A 24014-nucleotide genomic window follows, 5' to 3' on the forward strand; every position below is an offset into this window, starting at 1 on the left:
TAAGGAACTTTAAAGGGAAGAAACACGTGTGCATGGGGTCACTTCAGGTGACATGCTGGACACTCAGGCACAGGTGGTGGGACCATGACCCCAGGAGCTGAGGTGGACTGGAGTCACCAGGGGAACGTAGTGAAGGCCCTGCAGACGGGGTAGACAGATCAGGTTTGGGAGGTCATGGACGAGATCTCTGACCTGATGCTCCTGAATGTCTGGGGAGCAGGCTGAGCAGCGCCTTGCCTGTCTGAAGGAAAGAATGTTTTGATGAGGTTCCTGTGGGTGAGCTCCTCTGCACCCTGAACCACCTTTTGTCTTTCCTCCCAGCTTTGACCCTCCCCCATATCATCGCCATCTCTCCATCCCTTGCTAAGCAGTGTCAGCCTTACTGAGCAGCATAAGGAAGGACGGCTCTACAGTTGGCTCTACTTTCCCAGTTTGGTTATTTTGTCCCAAAGGGCTCTCAAACAGTGATCTGGGGGTGGGGGGTGGGGTGCAGCTTTTGTGATGTCCTGGCCAATCATTAAAGTCACGTCCTATCCCTGTCTTCTTCAAAGTCCTGCAGCCACACGGCACAGACAAGGTGGATCTTAGCGGTATCTAAACCCTACAAAGCAACAGAGCAAGAAGAGGGATCCACCTCTAGTAGTACAGTTAGATTTCCATTCTAATGGGAATTCAGCGATGTCCACAGACAAAGAGAGTTAGAAGTTGCCAAAGCCCTTGGCGGATGGGGGAATGGAGACAAGAATTATTCTTGCAGACCAAGGCAGATTTGACAACAGGGACCAGCTGCAAGGCTCCACCCTGTAAGCACCCAGTACTGTTCCTCTCAATTTTGTTTGATGATGAAACTTCCCAAGTGCATTTTAAACATATACCTCCCTCAGTGACCCACTATGGGCTATATTCTTCCCATTTTGCAGAGGAGAGGACTAAGGTTCAGAGAGCTAACAAGCACAAAGCTGAAAAGAGGTGGCTGACTTCTCCATGTTTTTTCCGAGCTCTGCCTGACTCAGGGTCCTCCAGCCACACAGGCTGCTGCTCTAGTAGACAAGGGAGAGGCCTTGGGGGCTAACAGGCTAAGCAAGGAGCCATCCACCCTAAAGGGCCTCAATGGATGAGGCCAAACCTCTCTGAGATACATTTATTCCCCTACTGCCCCCTCCTGCCCCCATATTGGAATTTACCTGTATGTGGGCAAAAAAGAAAAAAATCGAGTAACTCTCTCTGTCCTCTGATGTGCTCTTCCTTCAACATAAGCTAGGTGAAGGCTTCGACATGGCAAATTATTTGTAAAACCCCGAAGGAGTGGGCTCCTTCTATTTTGGAGTATGTAGAAGAGTAAAGATTTTCTTTAATTAGATAGTGCCGGATAGATTTAATTAAAGCTTCAAACCTGCAATTTTCTTTCTTTGATTGATCAGTTGGTGCTGATTGCCTGGAGTAATTATGAAGGGGGAGGTGGAGTTTTCAAAGTCTGATGGCGATAAGAAACAGACTGAGTCAACCCTTGGATACTTGAATGTGAGAGTGATTCTGAAAAGGTTCAAATTGCATAGATGTTTTCCCGCTGGACAGATGAAAAATAAAGTGTCTGAATTGCACTTTCATACTTTTGGCTAAGTTGCACTCCTGCCGGATATGCTTTTGTAGAAAAGTTCTCCCTTTCACTCCTTTCTCTAAATATAACTACACCCCTGAGGCCAGGCAGCATTATGTTATTTTTGTCTTTTATGAAATAGTCAAGGCACATCATTGGGTGTGTCTCATAATGGCCTTTTAAAATTGCCAGAGCCTACTGGAGGGCAGGAGAGAAAGACAGCCTCTCACTATCAGTATGAATTTAGGGAGCTTAGAGGAGTTTTAAAAGTCAGGCAGTCCTGGGTTTGAATTTGCCTCTACCATTTGCTGGCTCTGTGGCCTTGGGAAAGTACCGTTGAACTTTTTCTCCTCATCTACCAAATGGGAGAGCTGTTGAGAGGACCAGTGAGCTGATGTAAGTGTGTCAAGCACCTGGCACAGTACCTGGCCTGGGGGCTTCTCTCTGTCCCTTCTCTTGTCCCTTCCCTTTCCTGTGCTCTGTTGGTCCCAAGATTACGATGGTGAGTAAGGTGGCCCAGGCTCAGGAGCTAGTGGAGCTTTCCCTGCAGTGGTGCGTGGTGGGTCTCAATAAATATTCATCCAATGAAGGGATACCCTGCACATTTAGGTCCTTCGGAAGTTGGTGACAGTGGTACAGGGTAGAAGAGGCAGCTCCAAAGAGTTGCCATATGAATGAAAGCCTCAGGGGACTTAGTCATCACTGGCTCAGTTTGAAATAACCATGGGATTGGGCTCCCCCCCCCCCCAGTTGTCTGCTCTCTGTGTCCATTCACTGTGTGTTCTTCTCTGACCACTTCTATCCTTATCTGCAGCACCGGGAATCTGTGTTTCTTTTTGTTGCATCATCTTGTTGTGTCAGCTCTCCTTGTGGGCGGCACCATTCTTGGGCAGGCTGCACTTTCTTTCGCGCTGGGCGGCTCTCCTTATGGGGCGTACTCCTTGTGCGTGGCTCCCCTACGCGGGGGACACCCCTGCGTGGCACGGCACTCCTTGCGCGCATCAGCACCGCGCATGGGCCAGCTCCACACGGGTCAAGGAGGCCCGGGGTTTGAACCGCAGACCTCCCATGTGGTAGGCAGACGCCCTATCCATTGGGCCAAGTCTGCTTCCCCCTCAAAGCAATCTTAACAGGTAATCCAATCAAGAGGCTCTCAACTGACTCCAACATAATCAAAGGGTATCACACCCAGAGGAAGATTAGTTTACAAACATAATCTTTCTTCTTTTTTAGATTCTTAAAATAAGCTCACACTGTCACAGGGCCCTTCTCGGCTGCTATGGGGTCTCTGGCTCCCTAGAATGGCCGACTCCTTGCTGCTTATGCATAAGTCCCCCACCTGCCCTCTATAGAGTCTGTTAAAAGGAGAGGAACTAAGGAAAGGCTCAGATGCACCTACTCAGACAGGGCTTGAGAACTGTGTCTCAGAAGCAGTAGAACTTGGCATTCGTGGCTGAGATGTACATCTTCCGCTCATGTTTGTGTCTGTGCCCGTGACTGTTTGTCATTTGCAAATAATGCTCTATTGTCTTAATCCTACTTTTATAGCTAATGATGTGTGTTTCATTCCAATCAAGCATAGAATTTGGGTAAACATGCATTTCTCAACATTTCCCCCTTTAATCACTATCCAGGGCCATGAGTCATTGAAAGCAATTGCGCGTGCGGGAGCAGGATCATTTCTCGAGTCCAGCCCCTAAAACCAGCCTGCTCTGGCTGCCGGTACAGCCCTGATGTGGCTGAGAGTGTCCATCCTCGAGGGTGCCTTTGCTGCTGGCCGAGAGAGCCAGCTTCACTTTCTCTGTGAATCCGCAAGGGCCTAACAGGCCTGGTGGTAGCATCGATTGCTGTCCGCCTTGCTGTGTTGCTTCCTCTCATTTCCAGGAATTCATGATGTTTCTGATTTGGTGACTGGGTGTCACTCTGCATGCTCCCCATCCCTGCTTGGCTACAGGCAGCGCTGTTCCCCAGACCCTGAGCCCACCATGCTCATCCTCACAGAGGTGGGGTGAGGGGGGAGCATGCTGCAAGGGCCCCAGCTCTGGGATGCACTGGACAGGTGTGCACCTGCTGTGCTGCAGACAGCCTGGCCTCCTGGCTGGTCCACGCCCTGCCCTGAGCCCTGGCTCCCTTGGCCAGCGCCCGACCCCCTCCTGGCTCTCTACCCCGCTCCTCCCAGCAGCTGCCTTGAGAATCTGCTCCTGCCTCCTGACTGCAGGTCAGACATGCCCTGTCTTGAACAGGCCTTGAACCTCTAGCTTCATTGCACACCTCCCTACACCAGGCTGGTTGCTAAGCCCCAAGGCTTGATTCTCCCCCTCCCTTCCTTCTTCCCTTCCCTCTGTTGGTTTAGAACAGGGATTCTTAACCGTTTTTGTTCCAGGGACCCCTTTGACAGTCAGGTGAAAACCACGGACCCCTTACTAAGTCCACACTCTACTATGTGTTACTTAATAAATACACCACACCCACACCAACATGTCCCCACAAAAATAATGTTTTTGTGAATTTCAGTGCAAGCTCCTGGGCCCCTTGTTAAGAACCCCTGGTTTAGACGGTGTTTCCAGAGGCCAAGGAGCAAGGCATGCCAAGGGGGAGGAAATTCCAAGACAGAGAGGGGATTGCTGAAGGGAAAGAGAAAGGAGGAGAGTGGATGGGGCAAATCAAAAGCAGGCTTGGGAGCAGTAGTTCCTGATAGTAAAAATTAACAATTATATCACCACACACAAAACAATTCTATGTACCTGAAGTCTTCTAGGCTTGAGAGGCAACATCTCACTGTTGCTCTCAACAACCCCATGAGGTGCACTGCGGATGGCAACTGGAGCGAGGAGTAGGGAAGTGGCTTGATCAAGGGTACACAGCTAGCAAGTGGCAGAGCCAGGATTTGGACCCAGGCAGACTTCCAAGTTCATAATCTCAGCCACTATGCAGTGTTGTTTCAAGTTCCTAACTCTGGTGGGGGGAGAGAGTCGTGGACCCCTTTGAAATCTGATGACAGCTATGGACTCTCCCCCCACAAGACACACACATTCAGTTACAATTTGGCATTTAATTTTGGTGGACTCGCAAACACCCTTGGAACCTGTCTTTGAAGCCCACGTTCAGAACTCCTACAGTAGAGGATGCATAATAATAATAAAAGAAGTGTACGCCTTACTGAACATTTGCTGTGTTCCAGGCACAGTGCTATAGGGTCTCTCTGGATTATCTCATTTGAGCCTCACAACAGTTACATGAGGTTGGCATTATTTCCTCCATTGAACAGATAAGAACATGGGACTTGAGAGAGAACAAGTCCCTGTCCCAAACTTGAGCATCTGGTGAGCACTGGAAAGGGGATTAAAGCCAGGTCTGCTGACTCTCAAGTCAGTGCTCTTACCCTCTGTAGCCGGCCCAGCAAGGGCTGGGTGGTGCCCTTGGTACATGGTCAGACCTAGCCCCAGAGGAGAGAAGTGGCAATTCCTTGGGGTGGCTTCTAATGGAGGTTTCTGGGCTGCCTAACCCAAGACTGATGGCATCTGCTGTTCGGCATCTTGGATGCTGCGCTCATTTGCCAGAATTAGTCCCATCTCTGAGAGTGGAAAGACTGAGCAAGGCAAAGAAGAAAAATGTTGGAGGCCCAAAGGCATAACAGGGCACTGAGCAAAGAGGAAGGTTTGTTCCAGAGAATCCAGCAGACTCGCTCGGAGGAAAGAGACCATCAGGAGGGAGGGAGCAAAGCCCAGGGGAAGGGGGTGGCTTAGGGTGTCCCCTCTCACAGATAAGGCTTTGGGCATTGGTTTGTTTTGTTTTGTTTTTTAAAGATTTATTATTTTTATTTATTTCTCTCCCCTTCCCCCACCCCATTTTCTGCTCTCTGTGTCCATTCTCTGTGTGTTCTTCTGTGTCCGCTTGCGTTCTTGTCAGGAGCACTGGGAATCTGTGTCTCTTTTTGTTACAGCATCTTGCTGCGTCAGCTCTCTGTGTGTGCAGCGCCACTCCTGGGCAGGCTGCACTTTTTTTGCGCTGGGCGGCTCTCCTTGTGGGTTGCACTCCTTGCACGTGGGGCACCCCTACGTGGAGGCACCCCTGTGCGGCACGGTGTTCCTTGCACGTGGCAGCACTGCGTGTGGCTCAGCTCACCACATGGGCCAGGAGGCCCTGGGTGTGAACCTTGGACCTCCTATATGGTAGGCGGACACTATCAGTTGAGCCACGTCCACTTCCCTTTGGGCATTGGTTTTTACAGCCTGTTTTCTTGCTGTGCTTCCCTGGGGACTGTCAGCTGTGGGGTTAGAGGATGGGGTTTTACAGACCAGCTGAAGCAAGGATGGAGCTGGGGGCCATCAAACAGGTGACCACAGCAGAGCCAGGTCCAGGCACCGGGGTGTGGAGGTTGCCCCACCCTCGGGGATGGGCCCTCACACATGGTTCTCATGCCCCTCTCCCACCCCTGGTGCCCTCCCTCCACCCTCCCCACCACTTTCCCCTCCCGTGCATCCCCACATTTCAGCTCAAATGATATCCTGAAACGTGGCCACAGTGGGACTTCCTGATGTGGCCATTTTAAGGCATCCACATTAAAGTGCCAGTGTCAAATGCATAAGCCACTCCTTTGTTACCAAGTTGGATGTTTGTTACCCCGATGGATGTCAATGGCATGCATTACTTGGTAATAAAAATAGCCAAAAGTGTAGGGATTTATTTTTAGTTTGGGTCCTAATGTTGATGCCTCAGAAGGCACTGTAGAGTCTCGGAAGACCTGGTGGGTACTTGCTCAGGCTCGTTCCGAGCTATTGCCAGCACCTGGAGCCCAGGGAATCAAAGGCCATCGTAGAATGTGCTCACATTGATTTCAGATTCACCAAGGTCAGGAAGTTGTGGGTCCAAAACACCACATCCATCCTGCTTAACTCTTCTGGAGGGAAGGTCAGCAAATTCCCTGCATGCTGCTGTGGGGACCACACACGGGTGCACAGGGAGGATTGGGAGGTGCTTTAAGTGAGTTCTTTCACTGACCCAAGCAACAATTTCCTCATTCAAAAAATCAGGATAATACTTCCACCCTGTTGGTGGTTGGAAGGCTTCCAAGAGGTCATGCAGAAGCCAGAGGTGGTGTACGTTTGTGTGTCTGTATGTGGGAACACACTGCAGTTTCACTCATCTGGTAATACTACAAATGCCTGTTATTCATTGAGCACTTACTGTGTGCCAGGTGCTGCTCTAAGCACTTTTTTAAAAAAGATTTATTATTTATTTATTTCTCTCCTCTTACACACACCCCCACCCGTTGTCTGTTCTCTGTGTCCATTCACTGTGTGTTCTTCTGTGACCACTTGCATTCTTGTCAGTGGCACCAGGAATCTCTGTCTTTTTTTTTGTTGTGTCCTCTTGCTGCATCAGCTCTTTGTGTGTGCGGCACCACTCCTGGGCAGGCTGTGCTTTTTTGCACAGGACGGCTCTCCTTGTGGGGCACGCTCCTTGTGCATGGGGCTCCCCTACGTGGGGGAAACCCCTGTGTGGCACAGCATCCCTTGTGTGCATCAGCACCGCGTGTGGGCCAGCTCACCACACAGGTCAGGAGGTCCTGGGTTTGAACCCTGGACCTCCCATGTGGTAGGTGGATATTCTATCAGTTGAGCCAAATCTGCTTCCCGCTGTAAGCACTTTTCATGTATTAACTCTTTTAAGTCTATAATAACCCTATGCAGTATGTGTCCCCATTTTGCAGATGAGGAAACCGAGGCACAGGGCAATTAAGTGACTTGTAGGATTTCAATTCAGGCAGTTGGGCTTCTGAGCCCCATTCTCAACAATGGGATGACAGCAGGAAGCTTTGGTCCTTGGTTCTCAGGAGGTGCCAGGGCCTGGTCTGGTGCAGTAAGGCAGCTTCAACAAAGGTCCAGCTGTCAGAGTTGGAGGCCACCTGGCAGTCCAAGTGAAATGATCATGGCACAGAGCCTGGCACCCTATCGGGCAGGCTTTCTCTGCCTCAGTGCTGTTGATGTTGTGGGGCTCTCCTGTGTGTTGTAGGATGTTTATCAGCATTGCCAGCTTCTACCCACTAGATTCCAGTAACAATCCCCTCGCCCAGTTCCAGAAACAAAAAATGTCCTTGGACATTGCCAAAGGTCCCCATGGGGAGGTGGGAGCAAAATTGCCTCTAGTTGAAATTTTCTCTTCTGTCCCAAGGTCTCTTCCTACCCATGGGCATGGTCTCTTGTGCAATCAGCTGTCTAAATTGAGGCAAAAAGCAGATGCCATGGGTGGGGTCTCTGTGCATCTCAACTTCCTGGTGGGAGCAGGGGGAGGACATCATGAAGGTGAGCCCCAGCCCTGATGGGGGCTGGGCAAGGACTGCTGCCCTGGCCTTTGTGGTCTTTTCACCCTTTTCCATTAAAAAGATACATGGCACTTCTGTTACTCCATTTCCACCGAGAATCAATTGCAAAGATAAAAATATGGCATCTGGAGAGTTTAAAATTAGATTCTTATAAAATACAAAGTGGAAGAGAGGGAAAAAAAATAGAAACAGGGAGTCCCATGACCTACATAAATCCTACATTTGTTGCCTGGTTGCTCAGCAGTGGGCTCCAGATGAAAGGGAATTCCAGGATGCCGCGGGCAGGCTCACTGGGGAGCAGGGAGGCACGCCAGCCTCCTCCAGGGCAGCCTCGTCCTCTGCCTCCTAGTCCTTCTCCTTCCCTTCTCCTGTGTATTTTTAGGGTTATATAAATACATCCTAATTATAGGAAACTTGGAAAATGCAGACTACAGTGAAGATGAATTTCTAAAAATCAGCTCTCATGTTGCCACCCATAGAGAACCATTGATGACACACGCACACGCACACTTACACATTGATTTTACCAAAATTGGATTCTATTGTACATCCCATTTTATAATTGTTTTCTTTTCCCCATTTAACCTGTCTTAAACCAGTGGATGAAACCCAGGCTTTCTGGGACCCCCACCCCCTCATCCTGCCAACCACTTAGCAGCTGCATGAGCTCCCCTGGGTTCAGTTCTACAGGGGCAGATGAGGAGACAGGAGCCAGGGAAGGCGACACTGCAAGTTGCTGCAAGGCAGGGCCATATCTGTGAAGGCTTCCTGGAAGGACCAAGCTGGGCTGCGAAGAACCCATCGGACTTGGCTGGAAGGACAGGACAAAGGAGGTCATTCCAGGAGCAGGATATAGTGTGAGCAATGGCTGGGATGAGGGACTATTCAAAGTATGTTTGAGGGGACCTTGAGAAGTGGGGTTTGGAACCTACGTGCAGCAAGGACTCTGTCCTTGCTGGTCTGGCCAGTGGTCCTGGGATGAGCAGCAGGCTGGAGAGGCTGTTTAAGGCCGGCTGATGGAGGAATTGGATTTTCCTGGAGGCATTGGAGAGCCATAGAGAGAGCATAGGACTGTCAGGGGGGATTGGAGGAAAAGGCCTGGAGCCGTGTCTGCCCCTGCCACCTTCGAGATTCCCCTCTCTGCTCCATTTCAGAGTCCTCTGCTGGCCACCTTGGTCCTCCCTGGGGCCTAGACCTAGGCCATGCTGCGTCACATGCCCTTGTTGACCTCTCCCTCTTCTCCTTTCTCCCTTCCCGCCCTTGTGTCCAGCCAGGGCCGGCTCCAGGGCTGTGTGGCCTGCACAGTCATATGAGGTCCCGTGCTCAGTAGGGCTTTGTACTTGGTTGAATGCTCTGCTGCCGCCATCTTGAAATTCTGAATCATTTTTGAACAAGGGCATTTTCATTTTGCTCTGGACCCTGAAAATCGTGTAGCTAGTCCTAAACTTAGCAGAAGGCCTCCATTTTCATTTTACAGAGATGTTCCTCAAAGGCTCTCCCTGGGCCACAGGCAGCCTCCTGGTTTCCATCTGTCCTTTTTCCCTGGGCTCCCAGGTCCATTCCCACTTGGATTTTCCCACCTGAGTGGCTGTTATCTCTTGGATATCTCGCTCACCTTTTTTCCGCTTCTTCACTTTGCCCTACACACATGCTCAGCTGTTATTCTTTAAAAAGCAGATTTTAAAAAGCCACCGCTTGCCACTGCTACCTGCTCCTCCCCCCAACTGTCCACACTCTCCTCCCTTCACTTCTGAGGTGCTCCCTGGGGAGTCTCTGCTCTCTTTGTCTATGTCTACATCTCCTTGGGCCTTTGCCCCCTGAAGTCTGGTCTCAGAGGCCCCTCCCCTGCAGATGCCCTTCCCAGGATGTTCGCTTGCCTGACCCAGGGCCTTTGCTTGGCCTCACCCTGCTTGCCCTCCCTGGTGTCCGCCTCTGTTGAGCCTTCTGGGTCTGATCCTCCCCTTTAGCTCCTGGGACTCTGCTTTCCTGCCTTTCTTCTTCCCCTCTCCTCCGTATCCTCACGGTGTCGTGAAATCCAAGGGGTCAATTCCAGCCACTGCAGTGGCTTGGGCGACCCAGAGGCAGGCCTGCGAAGGTGAACTGAAGGTTCCACATGGTGGAAGGAGGGGCTTTTGAGCCATCACAGATGCAATGGGACAAGCCAGGTAAGATGTGAGGGGTGGTGCTTGACGAGGATTCAAACCACAGGGGTCTCGGGAGGGGATTAGGAAAGCAACAGGTACTAAGCACGATCTGGGGTGTGCTACGATCCACACTAGCCGGTTCCTCTGCTGTCGTTGGTTCATCCGTTCATTCATCCGTTCCCTGCATAGTCACTGAGCACCTGTCAAGGGCCAGGAACTGAGGGTGACTGTGCGATGTGTTAATTATGCTGGGTGTGTGGTCACCCTACAGGCGCCGTAGCTGGCCCTGGGAAAACAGTGGGGGACAAGACGTACAATCTCCATCTCCCCCGAAATTAGCCTCCCGTAGGAGAGAATAATCAGTAAACAATCAGACCAACAAAAAGATGGTAGGTCTGGTAAACTTTCCGAAGGAAATAAATAGGGTGCTACAAGAGAGACCGCCCTGGGGAACACCTGGTGGGGTGAAGATTGGCGGAAGGACTCGCTGGCATCGCAAGGCTAGAGCAGAGCTGGCGAAGAGGCCGCCAGACAGAGGCCCCGCTGGTGAAGAGGCCCTGAGCAAGGCCCCTGCCCTGTCATCGGGCTGAACCGCTGCTGGCTGCTGGTGGTCCTGCTGGCTCTGTCCTTTTCCACTGGTAGCAGTGACCTTGTGGTCGCATTGTCCCCGAGTACTTGAGCCCATGACCTGGGGCACGTTACCCTGCTCACTGCTTATCTCTTCCTGTCCTGCCATGACCCCTCAGCGCGGTAGCTTCTGTCCCATGGGACTTGGCAGGCCGCTTAGTCTCCAGATTCGCAGGAGCCTCAAATATGGGCGCGCGTGTAAGCAGGTGGGAACCAGGGCGGCTTTTGTAAGCAGGTGGGAACCAGGGTGGCTTTTCATAAGCAGGTGGGAACCAGGGCGGCTTTTCGTAAGCAGGTGGGAACCAGGGCAGCATTTCGTAAGCAGGTGGGAACCAGGGCAGGTGGGAACCAGAGCGGCATTTCATTGCCTGCGACGTTCCCCTCCCAGGCCCCAGAGGCAGAGGCTCCTAAAGCCGGGATTAGGCTGGGACTCCACCCAAGGCTGGGATCCAAAACGTAGCACCCAGGCTTCCAGCTTGGTGAAAAGGCTTTCTGTCTGGCCAGCGGCAGAGACGCCTCTTCAGGGCTGTGGCGGGGGGGAGTGGCGTTCAGTTACGTGGCAAGAGGACTAAACGGAGCTTGATAAGGCCAGAGGAGCAGGGCAGAATTCCAGGTGCTCCCCGGGAGCCAGGGCCCGGCAGCTCCGTGGGCCCTCGGGCCGGCGCCCACCCTCCTCTGCCCGGCGGGGCTGCAGCCCCATGCAGCCGCGGGTCCTTCCATCTTTCCGTTCTACCACCACAGCCTTGCAGAGTGGCCTGCTCTCTTTTTTCTTAGAGGAAGTCTCAGCTTATTTGTCTTCATCAGTTTTGTTTGGTAGCTGTAGGGTTTTTAAAATCATCATCATATCAAGCACTTGTGTGTCACGCATCACAAGAACCTCTGAGGTAGGTACTGTTATGACCGCCGTTTCACAGATGAGGAAAAGAGGATCAGAGAGGGCAAGTGACCTGCCCGGGGTCACACAGTACTTAAACGGCAGAGCCACGGATCTGGTTCAAGCCTGTGAGTGCTCTTCTCTGACCAATTCCTGTATATATAATGGGTGCGTCTGTGCAGGGGCAGAAAGGGAAGTCTTGGAGTTAACACTCTCCACTACAGCTGTGCCCATCTCTGCCCCCGACCAGGGGGCGCTGCATGGCTTCCTCTTCTCCCAAGCCCCTATCCTCACCGTCTCTGCTTTTAGGCCGTGGCACAACCAAGCCCACCTGACCCTCTGGGTGAAAGAGGGAAGTCAAAAGCCTTTGTGGGCTAAGTCCTTGCCAGCCCCGAGCAGGGCTCACCTCCTCACCCCAGCCCCTGGCTTGCCTGCCAGAGCTCAGATGTGTAGTGCTATAAAAAGCCAAGTAGTAATATGCAAATCACCCTGATTATTTATGGCCAAGTTAGTAAATAAGCCGAGAGACAAGGTGGGTTGTTGTTTTTACCATCTCTGCAGTCCTCGCAGGAAAATCTATGGTGAGCAGAGCTGCAGCCCGTGGTTTAATAAACTCAGCCTAATTATCAGGCATAGGGGACAAACACGCAAGGGGGCAGGGGAGGGCCGTGATAGGAGCCTGCAGCCTGGAGGAGGGGGTGGAGTGTGGGAGCTGCAGCTGGAGCCTCGCTCCACCCTGGCCCGCCTCTGAGCCGCCTGCTGGGAAGGGGTGGGGACTGGGCTGCAAATCACTCTAATGGGCTGTGAGTGTCCCTATGGGATACTCCCGGGAGCTAGGGCTTCTCTCTTGCCAGGATACTCTAGCTACAAAATCGACAGAAAAAAATGTCCGAGTGGGGCAGCTGAGGGAAATGGGGGGACTTAGGGTCCAGGAGATGGGAGAAGGCAAGCTCGCTGCTGACCATCAGCCTGGCATCAAGGACAGCGCAGCCTACCGGCTGCTTGCCCAGTTCCGCTCCCAATGTCGTCTCATCTCTGCAGTGGCAGCCTTGGGAATTTGGGATCGGGATGGAGTGAAGCTGGAGAGAGAGTGACACTCGAGGATCTCGAGGACAGCAAAATGCCACACAGCCAGGGGCCCAGTCAGAAGTCCTGCTGCACACCACCTGCTCAGGTACACATGGAGTGGAGACTTCATAGGTAGGGGAGGGAGTTGGTGACTCCGTACCCCAGCCCCCTCTCCCTCAGCTGTACCCACGCCCAGCCCTACCCAATGGGCGTGCCACCTCCTGTGACTGGGACCCCTTCCCTGTCTCACTTCCCCACACCCTCCCGATGCTTCCTGGGTTCACATTCCAAATAAACTCACCTGCCCCCAAATCCTTAACCCAGGTCCTGCGTTTATAGAAACCCAGGCTAGGTGACGGTCGCTGCCAGGAGCTAACCACCTTGATAGCAATACTTATAATGGTAGCCATTGAGCACGTGCTAGTACCCACCACCAAGCGGAACATTTTCCTGAATCAGCTCATTGAATCATCTCAACTACCCTATGAGAGAGAAGTCATTATTAATTCCCATTTGACAAAGAAGAAAATGAGGCACAGAGATGTTCAGTAAACATGCCCAAGGCCACACAGCTGATAAGGAGCAAAACCAGGCTCAAACCCAAGCAGTCTGGTTTTACGGACTGTTTCCATCATCGTTTCGCTGTGCCATGGGCCTTCCATTCCAGGTCTATGCTTGGCATTCAGGATCCAGAGGTGAACCGGTCATGGGCTCCTGACTTTGGAAATCTCACACTCTCGAGGCAGAAACATGACAGCTAGACAAGCCAGTGCGTTTGGAGAGCTGTGACCTGAGCACCTGGGGAAAGCAGGGAAGGCATTGCTAAGGAGGCGAGGAGCAGGGGGTGAATGGGGTGGGGAGAATAATCCAAGCAGGGGAAACGCACCAAGGGAAAGAGCCGTGGCGATATTCTGGGGATCGCCTCTTTTCGTCTGCCTGGAGAGCTGGGGCTGGGCTGACCTTTCACTTGTTTGTTTACTGTTATTGTCGTATGTGGTGAGGGTGACGAGTGACAGGAGAGGAGTCAGAGCCAGCGTATGAAGGGCTTTGTCACATGCCAAGGGGAGGGGGAGCTACCCAGGGGTTCCAAGTGTGTTTGCAGTGTTTCATTTCTTTAATTGGTGGGGGATACAGGGATGCTCCTTATATTATTGTCATCCTTTCTTGTGTTTCTGAAAGATTTCTACTTTAAAAATTATTTAGAAACATAACAGCATTTAGGAGGTAAACAAGCCCGCAAGTTTAGACCAGAATCATTGCCTCCTTCCTCTGTACGCTCTACTGCTGGGAAGGTATCCCAAGGTCTCATAATCTTTCTTGGCACCATGTTGCACCATCAAAGTCAACCATGAGTTCCAAGATTGTTTGGCAATGGGCCGTTTGGAAACAACTTTTGCAGTTGGAGATCTAGGATCCAAGGACAAAACTTTACTTTTATCTGTCTTTAATGCAATGGCTCTAGATTAAGCCCAAGGGGCTGTTTAGATTCCGGTTTCGGTCATTGAGTGCATCCCTGCCAGCTTTATACCAGTTGTTAGTTGATCAATGTGCCATCCATGTCCCCATAAAAGATATTAAAAATGATGGCGCTAAATGCAATATGATACCCTGGATTGGATCTTGAAATAGAAAAAAGGACATTTATAGAAAAACTGATGAAATCCTCATAAAGTCTGTAATTTGTAGTAAAATACCAATGCCAATCTTAGACTTTGGTTAGTTTTGAGTAAAAGTGGTTTTGTAAGATTTTCACATTAGGAGAAATTGGATGAAGGTATATAGGAACTCTGCACTATTTTGCAACTTTTCTGCAAATCTAAAATTATTCCAAAGTAAGGAGCTTATTTAAAATAAATTTCTGGTGGACAGACCAGGACTGAGGATGTAGCACTGCCTCAGGCCGCTAGCACCTTATTCCCAGCTGACATCTGCACACTGTCGGGAACCAGTAAAGTATCGATCTTTTTATGGTAATGTCTAGCCCACTGTTAACCTTCTGTTTCATTTGTAAATGGCTCGTTGAAACCTGGATATTCCATACCTGTCGCAGTTTCCTGACTTTCCCACCAGAACTTTCAAAAAGGAATGAAAACAATGATTGTGCACTTTGCAGAGAACATGTCTCTTGATCAAAAAAGATGCACCATGGGTTGCTTTGGAATTGTATGCTTTCTTGTTACACTTAAAGAAGTTCATCTACTTGAGTTGTAATTTCATCTGCGTTTTCAGAAATCTCTAGAGCAAGGCACACCTGTTGTCCCCAAGGAAGGAAGGCAGGAAGAGGGGCTCAGGGGCAACAGACCCCTGCAGCAAAAGTTGGATCCATCCTGAACCTTATGTTTGGCACTAAATTTTAACCTTCCTTGCAGATTTCTTGTCTTTGCTTTGCCTGGAGGGTCCCAAGAAGGTGGACTAATGAGGAGCCAGTCATGGAAGTGTCCTGTTCTGACTCAGAGACAGTGGTGACCTTTCAATCTTTCCCAGTCTACACGCAAATTGTCCCCCGCTTACATCATTCTAATTGTTCCTGCTGATTAATGAGGTCACTGATGGTATCAATTGTTATCCCACCAAGAGAAGGAACATCAGGCTAAAACAAACGCCCATGAACTTGCTTCTTCTATTAAAAAATTAAGTAATGGGAGATGATTAATGGTGCATACCCTGAAAGAAGCCACAGGAAGGGGTGGGCAGGAGAGAAAGCTAGAAACGAGCAGGTTCTGATTAGCAGGCAATAAAGGCTTTTGTTTAAAAGGGGCTTGCCATTGCCCTTCTTTCAAAGCCACTTCTTGAGAGAGCTGTTAAACTTGGTGACTACAGCTCAGCTCAGAGCCTTTTAACAGCTTAGCCCTCTCTAATCCTGGTTTCAGTCCCACCACACCCCTGATACTGCCCTGGCAAAGGTCACCACTGTTCTCCTGTCAGGGCCACTGACCCTCTTGGTCCTCTCGTACTGGTCTTCTCTAAAGTGTTTGCTGATATTGACCTCATTCCTCCTAAAATGCTTGTTTTCTAGCTTCTCCATCCCCGCTAACTCCTCATTCCTTCGTTCAATTTCACACATATTTATCAAGTGCCCCTTTGTGCCAGGTACAGGGCTAGGCACTGAAGATACAGAATAAGCAAGATGGACAAAGTCCTTGCTCTAAGTGGAGCGGACATTCAAGCAGAGGATGACAGGCAATTAACAAGCAAATGCATATAAACATGACATTCGGTTAGAGGTAAGTGTCATGAGGAAGACAGAGCCGAGTGAGTGATGGATGATGACGGGGCAACACGGGGGGTGTGATGGGTGGGAGTCTCTCTGTGGAGGTGACAAGTCCTCCTTTGCTTTCTCCTGTCAGTCCCTTAAAGCGTGCTGCTGTCTCCGGGGTCCCATCCCTTCCCGGTGTCATCTCACTCTGCACAGACATGGGCAGGATCCTGGGGATGAGGCGGTTGGGCAGGGCCAGTCCTTGCTTGGCAGAGTGTGGCACTAAGGGGACCCAAACGGTGCCATCCAAAGTCAACCTGGCAGTTGCCAAACCCCGAGGGCCCAGGCAGAGAGGTAGAATCCAGGGACAGCACAGTCCAGAACCCAGGGCCAGCAGCTGTGACGCAAACGGCTTCCCTCCGCAGTGGCCCCGAAAAACGGTGGAAATGAGAGCAGACCCTGGGAAGCAGAGCCTGCGAGAGTTCCCAAACGACCTGTAGAATTTCTCAGGTAGCCCGCCTGTCTCATTGTCCCTGGTCCCTCTCCCGTCTACAGACCTGTAGGAGGCTTTTTACTGTCGACTGCCAAAACTCCCTTGGGGGATGCGGCAACTCAGACTGTCCTTCCGCTGCCCACCCCACCCCCGCCTGGGGCTCTGGCTCCCACGGCACGCCATGGGCTCAGCTGGCCCTGTTTCCACAGCCCTGGGTCCTAGCCTGGACAGAGGCCCTGGAACCTCTTGCTCAGAAGGGAATCTCCACAGCTCCTCCCGAAGGCTGTGGATCCAGAGGCTTCTACTTATTCTCGTTCTGTGGAGAACGGGCAGAACATGGACATTGTTTCCCAGGCTTCGGGGTCTGCCTCTGGCCTCCAACCATGTCCAAGAAATATTTCTGTCCAGTTCACAAGGATAGGCCCTGAGCACCTGCAGCTCCATGTCCAGTACCTTCCAGTGGTGGGTGTGCAGGCGATTATGGTAGTCATTAACGTGGATACAGGTGCTGTAGGTGGCACATGAGAAAGTGCTGTCTTCAATGTGGAGACCCAAGCTTTGTAGACCAGGGTCAATGCTCCGAACGGGCCCTGGTGGCCAGCAGGAGGGGCAGCATGATGCAGGAGCAGGCCACTCCCTCAGGGCTGGTGCACTCCATTCTCTCCTTCCAACCTCCCCGTGCTCTGCAGACCTGTTACCCATCTTAGGCTTCCCCAGAGCTCTCAGGTGCTCCAACAGCTGCCTTCCCATGTGGCCTCCATATCTGTCAGAAGGGCTAGGACCCCAGGTGGAGAATCTCCAAGTGGGGAGACACCGCCAACCACTGTAGGGTATTTGGACAATGCCTGGAGGGTGTGTGTGCTTGGCACGAGAGGAACAGAAAACGCAAAGCTCCTCCAAATGGTGCCGCATCCTAGGCCGGCACCACCCGAGGGCCTGGATCAGTCTCATTTGCTCATCGAGCCCCCAAGGTGGTGTGTCCAGTCTTCTAGGGCAGTCTTGATGGGGAGGAGCAGCCATTCCCAAATGGGTGACATCGCTGGGCTGATTCTGGGAGAGGTAGATGTCAGAGGTGGCAGTCTTCTGGAACATGAAGTCTCCTCCTCCTCGAAGTCGCCCTCGTCAGTCCCGCTCCCACCCCCACACTCAGTGCTCTGTCATGGAAGACCACAATGGGTCAGGGTTTTCCAGGATCCCATGGAGGTAAATAAAATCTGCATCTGCTGGAAGGCTGGGCAACCTCCCAAAAAAAACCCCTCTCTTGGGGAGACTGGTAATTAAGCAGTCACAGCAACCAAGTGGAGATGAACAGCTGGTTGCATCCATTTGTTCTCCTGTCATGGGCTGGAGAAGAATTTCATAAATTACATGTAAAGTTAGATTTTGTCTTTCTTCTGCTTATGCCATCCCTTTTGCTTAAAATGACCTCCCTCACCTTCCATGCCCCTCCATGCCCCTTTATTAGCTAGTAATTTATCCTTTTAGATCATCTCAGGCAAGTGATGTCAAAGTCCTTGGGCCCATCACTAGCATTGTACTTACTATGTTGCATTAACATTATGTCTTCACGAATAATCAAATTATTAACTCCTATTGAGTGCCACGGGCTGTTCTATAGATCAGTGAGCCAAATGGTTAAAAATCCCTGTCTTCATGGAATTTACATGCTAGTGGGGGAAAGCGGACTTAATAAATAAGCAGTAATCAAATATATATGTCAAAAAGTAGTAAGTGTTATAGAAAAATGCAGGGCAGGGGAACCAGGAGCCAAGAGATGGAGCCAGGAGGAGGCGTGCAGTTTTGAGTAGGGTAATCAGGGAAAAGGTGGTATTGAGGCAAACAGCTGAAGGAGGTGAGGCAACTAGCCATGCACATCTGGGAGAAGAGATGGGATGCTGGCCAAAGCTGTGGGAATAGCAGGTGCGAAGGCCCTGAGGCAGAAGCTTGCCAGGTAGGTTTGAGGTATCAATAAAGGCCAGTATAGCTGGAGGAGGGGGACACTAGTTAGTGGTCAGGAGATAGGTAATGGAGTGGGAGTGGGTGGTGGTGGCAGAAGATTGCCTAGGTCATTATGAAGATTTTGGCTTTATTCCAAGCCAAGTGGGGCACTTTTTGAAGGATTCTGAGCTGAGAAGAGACGTGATCTGACTTACAATGATCAATCATATCCGCTGCTGTGTTGAGTGGACAAGGGTTGAAAGCAGGGAGGCTAGTTAGGAAGTTATTACAGTAATTAAGGCAAGAGATGGAGGTGGATTGAGCCAAGATGGGATAATGAGGGTGATGAGAAGTGGCTGGATTTCTGCATAAATTGATGTACACATTTTCTTTTGATGGTAGACTCCTTGAGGGCAGAGTCCATGACTTAGGAATTTCAATGCTCAGAATCAAGCACAGTACATGATACTTAAAAGGGCATACAATCACTATTTGTTGAATGAACGATTGATGAGATGTTAACAATGGGAGTAAGTCAATCTCTGGGCTCTTTTTTATATATTTATATATTTATTTATTTATTTTTTAATTCATTTTTAAAAAATATTACATTAAAAAATATGAGGTCCCCATGGAACCCCCACCCCCCTCACCCGACTACTCCCCTCATAGCAACATTCTCCTCCATCATCATGACACATTCATTGCATTTGGTGAATACATCTCTGAGCACTGCTGCACCTCATGGTCAATGGTCCACACCATAGCCCACACTCTCCCACGTTCCATCCAGTGGGCCATGGGAGGACCTACAATGTCTGGTAATTGTCCCTGCAGCACCACCCAGGACAACTCCAAGTCCTGAAAATGCCTCCACATCTCATCTCTTCCTCCCATTCCCCACCCCCAGCAGCCACCATGGCCACTTTCTCCACACCAGTGCCACATTTTCTTCGATTACTAACCACGATAGTGCTCTTTTTGAATCTGTAATCATAGAGCAAATTATGGGTAATATCAATCCAGATTTCTCATAATGAAGGCTGATCATAATGAAGGCTGTTTATGGGGGTACTGAGCTGGGGACAGAGAAGTGTGGGACATGTCGGGTTCAACTGCATTTGTCTATTTTCATGCTGCAGGACTTCTCAGAGCTTTTAATAACCTAATACAGAAGTTCCCAAAATTTCTTAGTTTAAGGTGCCATTTGTGTCTTGGTAATTTTTTCATGGTGTCTCTGGGATTAAAAGAAACACTTGACAGCTCTGTTTATTAAGTAGTTAGGCCCAAATAACTGAATAAATATTTATGTCCTAACAACTTTGCAGCTGTTTGAAAAAATAATGAATACAAATTGAAAGAGAAAGTAGTATTTTTATTTCATCCTTAAATAAACTCAGCTACTTATTAATGGAATGTGTGTGCTTGTTGGGCACCACACAATTTCTCTAACCTTGAAATCAGACTGGATACCACACCCTCAAATTCTCTCCACCTTGACTTTCACACAGTACCAACTTTATAGCACACCCACCGCAGACCCCCCAGCTTTGGAAAGATATGCCATCAAAATGAATGCAGCTTGATGTTGAAACTATAAATGACCTCAAGTGAATACTTGCATGTCCAACAGATGCTAAGTATCACCATTTCCCTTGAAAACTTAAAATATCTCATGGCACCCCTTTAAATTCCCTGCAGTAACCTGGAGGCACCTTGGTATACAGTTTGGTGATTGTGGTGCTACCTTATATTTAGTTTTCCCCCAAATTATTGGTCCCTTTTTCCAGGCCTATCTACTAACATTGCATTGACAAGCATTTTATGGAATGCTGTTTGTGAACTGTTGGGATGGAGAACTCAGAGCTTATGCCTAGGAATTTCCTGCCACAGCTGTGGTCGCTGCAGTTCTTTTGGAAATACCCTGGGTGTTGACAAAGGGCGTGTGCTTAGAGAATTTGCATTCTGAATGGACAAAGCTGCTCCCCTATTTTTAGAACTCAGCAGGTGGGCCTGCTATGACTCCAAACCTTTCTTCGAAAGTCCATACATGTCTTAGAAAGACTTTACGGATCTTTGGCAGCCTAGCATTGCTCCTACGCAACCACATTCAGGACAGTTACCCAGACCTTCAAAAGCTGCACATGTGCAGCTGAAACCAGAGGTTTGCAGAGCCACTGGGGGTTTTCTGGATAGGCTAAAACATTGGAGAGAAGATCCTTTGGACTTAATTTGGGGGTTTTTCAGCAGGTATCTGACATTAACACTTAAAGGCAGGGCCAATCCAATTTTTCCAAGTTTTCTGTTTTTAGAAGCTTTTGACGAAATGCAAGTGGGAATAACCAGAGAGAATATGTGTTTGTAGGGGTGTGTGTGTGTCTGTGTATTGTACATAATTATGACTAATGTCCGTCAATTACCTGCAAATTACTAGATGATGCCTGTAATGATAATTCTGTTTTAAGCTTAATGGTTTATGTATCTAACTAGTGGTGGCTGTCTGGAGTGGGGCTGCTGGTGAATCAAAACACTATTTGCCAAGCCTGTCAGTGTGACAAATGTTGCTTACATTCACTCTTTTGTTCCCAAGGTCAATTGACATGTCTTTTTCATATCACTGTTTGATGTGCTAAGAGCCTTAAATGCGAATCATTCAATAAAGGCCCAATTTGCTATATTACTGTTTATTCAAGGATAATTCTATATTAGTTGGGCCTTTTAAGGCTGCAAGGAAGAGCCATGCATGATCACTGTAAAAAATGGGGGTTTGTGACAAGGATCCCAGATCTTCAGATTTTTGGTTACTCTGAGTTTTAAGACTTCCAAGACCAGGAACATCAGTGGCCTCCTGGTCAATGTAGTAATGGCCTAAGTTCTGTGACCTGCCCCCTTTGGACATACCATTTCCCAAAGAGTATTCCATAGGACCCCAGACCACATGGTGCTCTAAAAATAAGAGTTGAGGAACAAGTGAGTTTGGGAGTTATCACGTAATCTATTCCTGCCTTGGAGATTTAAGTGCAATATTACCTTTATTAAGAGCCCCAGAAACACTTTATTTTTTTGCTTATGTCCTGCTTAATTTTGTTTAACTCAACATTTTCTAGTTCTGTATAACCAGTGAACACCCATTCATATCCTCTAGAACACACTTTGGAGTATAACCTACCAATTGTACTTTCCAAAAGAATCTGGTTGCATTACTTTGTCACCATCTCTGTTGAGGGTCACCAAGACCACCCCCAGGTTTGATATTTGCTAAGAGGACTCACAGGAACTCAGAATATAGTCAACCTCTCAGGTCTGATTTATTATGGCACAAGGATACAAAGCAAAATCAGCGAAGGAAAAAGGTGCATGGGGTAAAGTCTGGAGGAAACCAGGCACCAGCATCCAAGGGCTCTCCCCCAGTGGAATCACGTAGTACTCATTTAATTCCTCCAGCAATGAGTTGAAATGCTGCCAACCAAGAAAGCTCATTAAGAAACTCAGTGTCCTGGGTTTTTACTGGGAGCTGATCATGTAAATAACCTCTGCCTGGCCTGCACCAAAATTCCACTTTCCCATGAGAAACATAGGTGCTCAGCATAAACCATATGACTTTTCATGAAACTGATAAATGACATACTCTTATCAGTTCTGGGAATGGTGGGAACCTTATACACTGGCTTTTCAAAGGATAGCAGTCAGGCCTGTTATGTTAACTCTTTTCTGTCTATCCTCTAATAGTAAACATTCATTCATACATTCATTCATTCTATTTTGCACCTAATAGGTGCCATGCATTAGTGATGCAGTGAAAAAATTAAACCTAGTTCTTGATTTCAAGGCACTCACCATCAAGAAGGAAAGATAGATATGTAACAAATATTCAATTACTAATTAATTCATTCTGAGTTTTCAGAAATAAAAGTACTCAGTGCTCTGAGATCATTTATCAGGGATCTCTTAGTCCTTTCTCAGAGGAAGTAATGTTTAATCAAAAAAATAGTGTTAAACATTAGAGGGACAGTCCACCTCTGTCATTCCTGGTCTTTATGCCCTTGGATCTGGCCCTAATCTCTAGTTTCACCTAATGCCTGAAGCACAAACCAAAATGACATTTATGCAGGGACAAACTCACAATTCTGCTCCTATCCTCAGAAGATCGCCACTTTCCTCGAAGACATTGGATGAATCCCTAGTCTTTAATTTCTCCTTTCCACCTGTGTTTCTCTATCAAACTGGAATAAAGATTTATGCACATGCAATAATGGGGTCACTCTGATATACAAACGGACTCCAAAGTTCAAGATTGAGATCAGTTGCTCTGATGGTCCCTCTCACTGACAGAATCAAAGTCATATCCAGTTGAGTTTGGCCCAAGGCACAGGCAAGGATAATCTAGTATGTTTCCACACCTTCTCAGATCTAGATCCATTGATGCTTAATAAGTATTTGATTAGTGGCTGTGTGTTGCAGCAGATCACTTAACCTCATTGAGCTTGAGAATTCCCACCTTCAAAGTGGAGATAATAATGCCTACTTTGTAGAGCTATTGAGAAAATTGGAAATAATATATGTATTAGGAAGCTGGCTGTCATATTTTAATAAAATGGAAATCACTGCTAAAAAAAAATTGAATTGAGCTTGTGAGGCAGCCCATTCCCTCCCTAAGCAGGTATGACTGACAAAGCACTTTTTTTTTCAAGTTTCAAATGAGTGTTTATTAATTCCCATAACAGAGTTGCTAACCAATTGTGATTATAGAAAATAGTTCTGATGAAATGTGTTTCTTTTTTTAACTTATTTTTAAAGAAGTTTTATTTTCAGAAAAGTTACATCGAAAATACAGGGGATTCCCATATAACCCATTCCATCCCCCTTCTCACATTTTCCCTGATTAATAATATCTAACATTAGTGTGGTACATTTGTTACAATTGACGAACAAATATTGAAGCATTCAATATTTCAATACACTACCATGGTCTATAGTTTACATTATGGTTTACACTTGGCATCGTACAATTTTATAGGTTTTGGCAAAAGGTATAATGGTTTGTATTCATCATTGCAATGGGTTGAGGACTGTGATTGAGAATACAATTGTGGGAGTATTCTTTTGACAACTGTGGCAGGGGATGATCACTGGTCAGGGTGTCAATGGTGGGAGGATGTATTAGTCAGGGTTCTCTACAAAAGCAGAATCAACAGGAGATATCTGTAAATATATGAGATTATATAAGGGTCTCTCATGTGACCATGGGGATGCACAAGTCCAGGTTCCACAGACAGGCTGCAAACCAGGGGCTGCAATGAAAGTCCAATGAAGATTCTAGGTTAGTTTCCGGGAGATGTTGGCTGTCCAAAGATGAACTGGGAAATTCTCTCTAAATGCTGAAATCACTTCTCCTTTTAAGGCATTCAGTTGATTGGATGAAGCGTCACTTATTGCTGATGACAATCTCTCTGATTGATGTAGATGTAATCAGCTATTTATTCAGTAAACTCACTGGTGACTAAAGTCCATAAATAACCTTGTATTACAATTAGCCCAATGCTTGCTTGACCAAACAGCTGGGCACAATTACCTGGCCAAGTTGACACATTAACCTAACCATTACAAGGGATATGTGGGGAAGAGTGCACTTGTGTCATGCCTCTATGGAACATGAATGTATTCATGTGGCCATAGGGTATTATCTCACTGGGTGGAGACCCACTAAATAACAACAACAAAAAATTAAATTCCTTTCCTGGGGTGTCCTACT

The 24014-nt window shown here is 48.5% G+C and overlaps 1 protein-coding gene and 1 long non-coding RNA gene across 2 annotated transcripts in view; both read left to right on the plus strand.

The window, feature by feature from the left end:
• The window catches only part of CSMD2 (CUB and Sushi multiple domains 2), a 671930-nt gene that overhangs the window by 89135 nt on the left and 558781 nt on the right, over positions 1 to 24014 (plus strand). The window lies entirely within an intron of this gene.
• Positions 1839 to 15853, plus strand: LOC131279800 (uncharacterized). The gene is made up of 4 exons (XR_009187257.1): positions 1839 to 1993; positions 8605 to 8779; positions 12609 to 12741; positions 15726 to 15853. It is a non-coding gene; the product is annotated as an uncharacterized lncRNA (long non-coding RNA).

Source organism: Dasypus novemcinctus, chromosome 9 (assembly GCF_030445035.2).
Source record: "Dasypus novemcinctus isolate mDasNov1 chromosome 9, mDasNov1.1.hap2, whole genome shotgun sequence".
NCBI classification, from domain to species: domain Eukaryota; kingdom Metazoa; phylum Chordata; class Mammalia; order Cingulata; family Dasypodidae; genus Dasypus; species Dasypus novemcinctus.